Source organism: Erpetoichthys calabaricus, chromosome 1, assembly GCF_900747795.2.
Source record: "Erpetoichthys calabaricus chromosome 1, fErpCal1.3, whole genome shotgun sequence".
Lineage (NCBI taxonomy): Eukaryota > Metazoa > Chordata > Cladistia > Polypteriformes > Polypteridae > Erpetoichthys > Erpetoichthys calabaricus.
The window spans coordinates 197900770-197906769 of NC_041394.2; positions in this window are offsets into that span (position 1 = coordinate 197900770).

The following is a 6000-nucleotide window of genomic DNA, read 5'->3' on the forward strand; positions in this document are numbered from 1 at the left end:
TCATGAGCAAGGACAAATCTTAACTGGAGATTTCCAGTTAAGTGGTTTTCTTTGTTGTCTTTGATCCCACATTTTGAGCCTGAACTTGAGGTTGGGGATTGGACTGTTCCTTTGGCATCCAGTAGTGATGTTCACTTGTGTGTGGTGGTTTCTAGGATTGCCATGTCTCTCTTAGACTGTTACATACGAGATTCAAGTCCTTAGAGAGGATACTGGTAAAGGCAGCAATTCAAGAATAAGCTCAATAATTTTCAGGTGAAAGTTATTTCTTCATAATCATGGTATACATTATTTTCCATTGTGTTCAAAAGGGAAGCAGTTTATTTATAAATAAATATTTTAAATTAACTAACCCCGCTCTTATGTTTAAAATGAACATCATGTTCAGGGTTCCAAAAGTGAAAACGAAAGCCTTAAGGCGTACTGAATACATCTATTTTTCAAACCAAGAATGTTAGGAAGTGTTGATCCGCACCTTATAGCATATCCATGTGATTTTAGGAAAGAAAAAGAGACAAAAAGCAAAACATACTGGTGAGATTCAGACATTTTAAGAGGAAGGTGGATGTGTAACTTCCCCTCTCTGATCGTCTTCCTCTGCAACAACGTTTCAGCCCGAAGGACATGGCTTCACTTCAGAAAGTCGTCTCCAAGCACCTTTATTGAGATTATTGAATGCTGCTGCCCAGAAGTGAATTGCTATCTAGAAATAGTCGCTGAAAAGATGTCATACGATCACTACACATGATAAAAATAATCCAAAGTTGATTTACACTGTAGAAATACATCCGCATATTATGAGCTGGAGTAAATTTCTACCCAGATGTAACGATGAAACTTAACAGTGGTTACTGGCTTTGGGCTCTTCAGTCTGTTTCATTTCGGTTTGGCTCTATCCAGTTATCTGCCTTTTTCATTTTCTCATTATTCTTTAATCATGCAGGTTATTCAATGCCACCTAAAGCATGTAACGCTGAATGTTGATTGGTCCAGTGAACTTCATGTCAACTTGCCGGTGGCTTGGCTTTTACAGGTATGTAAAGCTTTAATAAAGCTTGTAATCCATTTTAATCAGTTCAGATTTCTCGTTATGTGTATCAAGTACAACAAAACTCCTATGTGCACTCTTCCCCAACACTTACCACACTGCCCCCAGTGGCGTAGCTAGGGGGGGGGGCAAGGGGGGACATCTGTCCCATCCAGGGGGCGCCAAATTAATGTTACAAAACTTCGCCATTGCATTTTGGCAAACAGGAGGGGGCACGAAATCTTCAGTTGTCCCCGGGCGCTGAATACCTTAGCTATGCCTCTAACTGCCCCTTGGCGTGAATCTCACTCCATTGGTTATGTGCGTGATTCAGTATGTGTGTCAACATTGCCTAAACAAAATATGATTTGAATACACATGGCATAAGAATATAATGTGATTTGAGTACACCAGCACTGGCAGCCCATTTTGAATTGCGGCAGATGAGTTCAGGGTGTACTGACTTACCTGCTGCTATGTCAGACACTCAGCACATTTTGTACAGCACATCTTGTGTTACAAGTCATGGCAAAACATAATCGTTGAAGAAACAGAATTACAGAGACAAAAGTAGGATAACATGCAGCCTGAAATGAATTGGGGGGTGTGCCGGGGGTAAACATCAAAACTCCCTCCACGTTGGCTACTGTGAGGAGAAAAGCAAACAGGAAACGGATCCTTACCTCAAGAAATTAGTGCAGAGAAAAATGCGATAAAATGTAGCACTTTAGTTGTCACAAGCATGACTCAGAAATGCAGATGGCGTGTTTCTTAAATCAAAACCTTTGCTGATTCACAGGTTGTCAAAAAACAGAGGAGTAATTTGTAAACCAGAACTTCCTAAACAATAAAGAAACGATTGTTGCAAGGTTTACCTGAATCCGCAGTCTTGGACAACCAAGAAGTGAGTGATGTTATGCTTTATGCAGTCAAAGAAAAGATTAAAAGAGCCAAGCCTATACAGTTTAAGCAGAAGAAGATTAAGAAGCGACATGATTAAAGTGTTTAAAATTATGAAGAGAATTAGTACAGTGGATCAAAAGTGTTAGTTTAAAATGAGTTCATCAAGAACATTGGGGCACAGTTGGAAACTTGTTAAGGGTAAATTCCTCACAAATATTACAAAGTTGTTCTTTACACAGAGAACCATAGACACTTGGAATAAGCTACCAAGTAGTGTGATAGACAGTTAGACTTTCAAAACTAGACTTAGGTTTTTAATAGGGCTGGGCAAGTTAACACGTTATTATCCGCGTTAACGCATCAATTAATAATTAATGCCAACAATTATTTTATTGCATGATAATGCAGTTTTTATTATTTTGAAAGCCTTGTCTCGCTAGCAATCGATAGAGATCAGTGATCTTCTTCTTACAACGCTTTTTGATATGCTTTTGCTAGAAGGAAAGTTAGCTTTGTTGATTTGACCTCCATTCCCTGCATGTGCATGAGCAGCGAAGAGCAAACAGCTTCTAAAATGGCATGTGGAGAGATACCAAAGTGAATGCTCAAAGCAAATTTTTTTTTCGTATTATCACTGAATCAGACTCTGATTTGTCGGACTCCGATTTTGATGCAAGTGATCTGGAGATGTAGATCGAAAACGAAAGTGAGGTCCCAGCATCAGCTGACCGGTCCCCAGCTAATCGTGGTGCTGAACACATTCGTGTAGCTGATGCACCTATGGCAACGTTCACCTGGCAGGACAGACACTTACGATGACAGGAGGTACAAACCAGGCAACTGACACCCTGCTCACCTGTCTCGCAAAGACAGCCAGGCTGCCAGCACAACAGGCAGTAACAGATGTTTTATGTTGATTTGTGTGTGAAACCATTGCTTTGTGTGCTTTCAGAAAACTGAGTTTTTTGGAAAAAAATATTAGCCCTCAAAGAGTTGCTACTGAACATGGACTGTTTATGCTGCTCCCTGATAAAAGAAAATGTTTCTGCTGGTAACAGATTTAGAAATGTTAACTTGCTGTTGCTCGGAAGGTGCCTGTTATAACGTTATGATCGTGGCTCTGGACTCTGAGGGTAACTTGTTTTCTGTAACACACCAGATAAAATGTCAATGCCCTGGCAGTGGCAAATAGCTTTGGTTTAATATTTGATTTGATTACATTAATGTTTAAGTTGAGATTTACAAGAAATATTTTAACTGCTGCTATGTAAAGGAAATACAGCTGTTAAAAAAACACCTTTTTTGTTTAAAGTGTTTGTAAACCAAATACATGCAATACACTACTTTTGAGTTCATTATTGAATTTTGCACATAACAATGTGATTGTTGTGATTAATTGCAGACAATCATGCGATTAATCACGATTACAAATTTTAATTGTTGCCCAGCACTAGTTTTTTTTAGAAGGACTGGTATGCTTTGTTGAGCTGAATGTCCTGTTCTTGTCTAGATTGCTCTAATGTTCTAAATTTAGGAATGCAAGCAAGTCCATTCATAAATCTGTGTTCGCTGGCATGATAACATTAATAGTATGTACCAGTTTATCTAGTTTTGGGGCTGTTTAACAATTTTATATGGACAAGAAGTTAAATTTAAACCAGATGATAATGTTTACCTTGGACAAGGCATCAGTCATGCAAGGCAAACAAAAAGCTGTAGCAGCCAACCATTTCACACTTATCAGAGAAACACTGTGTGGCACTTTGTGAGGACCTGTGTAGAGAAGTAGAGGCAGAAGTGATTGTGTTTAAACCACTAAGTGAGGTCAGTTTGAAGTAAATGCCCTGATTAGAAACTATGATATATCAGTGGAATACTGCTGAAAAAAATATTGAAGAAGGCAATGGTCCATCCATCCATCCATCCTCTTCCGCTTATCCGAGGTTGGGTCGCGGGGACAGCAGCTTGAGCAGAGATACCCAGACTTCCCTCTCCCCGGCCACTTCTTCTAGCTCTTCCGGGAGAATCCCGAGGCGTCCCAGGCCAGCCAGGAGACATAGTCCCTCCAGTGTGTCCTGGGTCTTCCCCGGGGGCCTCCTCCCGGTTGGACGTGCCCGGAACACCTCACCAGGGAGGCATCCAGGAGGCATCCTGATCAGATGCCCAAGCCACCTCATCGGACTCCTCTCGATGCGGAGGAGCAGCGGCTCTACTCTGAGCCCCTCCCGGATGACTGAGCTTCTCACCCTGTGTTTAAGGGAGAGCCCAGAAACCCTACGGTGGAAACTCATTTCAGCCGCTTGTATTCGCGATCTCGTTCTTTCGGTCACTACCCATAGCTCATGACAATAGGTGAGGGTAGGAACATAGATCGACTGGTAAATTGAGAGCTTTGCCTTATGGCTCAGCTCCTTTTTCACCACGACAGACCGATGCAGAGCCCGCATCACTGCGGATGCCGCACCGCTGCGCCTGTCGATCTCATGCTCCATTCTTCCCTCACTTGTGAACAAGACCCCGAGATACTTGAACTCCTCCACTTGAGGCAGGATCTCGCTCCCAACCCTGAGAGGGCACTCCACCCTTTTCCGGTTGAGGACCATGGTCTCGGATTTGGAGGTGCTGATTCCCATCCCAGCCGCTTCACACTCAGCTGCAAACCAATCCAGAGAGAGCTGAAGATCACGGCTTGATGAAGCAAACAGGACAACATCATCTGCAAAAATCAGTGACCCAATCCTGAGTCCACCAAACTGGACCCCCTCAACACCCTGGCTGCGCCTGAAAATTCTGTCCATAAAAGTTATGAACAGAATCGGTGACAAAGGGCAGCCCTGGCGGAGTCCAACTCTCACTGGAAACGGGTTTGACTTACTGCCGGCAATGCGGACCAAGCTCTGACACCGGTTGTATCAGGGGGTCCGGTACCCCATACTCCCGGAGCACCCCCCACAGGATTCCCCGAGGGACACGGTCGAATGCCTTTTCCAAGTCCACAAAACACATGTAGACTGGTAGACTGTCTTGCTTAAAACTGTCCAAAATGTTTCCAGGGCAAGATCCAACCTGTGAATGCTGCAACCAAGCTCCTGCCTCACTGGGTCACATGTTTTGGGCCTGCATCAAATTAACATAATTTTGGACCAAAATTTTTAAGTGCCTTCCAGACAGACTTGGTATCACAATCCCTCCTAACCCACTAACAGCTGTGTTCGGTGTTCTCCCAGACGAACTTGAAGTGGAGAAGGACAAGTAAACGGTGATTGCATTCACTACACTTTTGGCACGCAGACTTATTTTGTTAAATTGGAGAATCCTAACTCTCCTCTGATAAGTCAGTGGGAAACCGATGTTTATATTATTTGAAATTGGAAAAAATCAAATTCTCAGTTAGAGGATCTGTACAGAACTTTTTCAAAACCTGGCAGGATCTAATCAATATTATTTTAGAATAAGAAGAAATAACTATCTCTCTATTTCTTTTTCTTCTCCATTTATCTTTATTGCCCTATTAAACTCAACAATTTAGGTATGTTTACAAGCTTTAAGTATTACTCCTTTGGCCATGCTGTCCTTCTCAGGGGTGGGGTTTGATTTGTTTTCAATCCTATTTTTTGTAAAAATTGATCTACTGTATGTGTACGGAATGATTACAATAAAATTAATAAAATATAAAAAAAAAAAAAAAATCAAGAAACTTAGGTCTCTGTATCTGGGAGACAAGCCACATTTCCAGGAAGAAACACGTAATCAGCTCTCTTCATTTCAGTTTTCAGTTAAAACAAAAAGTCAACAATCACTTTTATCCAATGGACGTGACCATATAGGCAATCAGTTTCTAGGCGAAGACCTCCAAGGTTGGTGCATTTTTAATAAGGGATGTTCCTCTACACCTACAAATCTGGAAAATGTTTATTTAGATTTGAGCAGATGAAGATGCTCGTCATCAAACACTCCGCTCTGTTGAGGAAAGACTAACTCCTTTCAAAATTATCTTTATCCTCACTAAGCTTGTTTCATAGAATACCTTCAGGACATGCCATAAACTATTGCAAACAGGAAGCCATGTT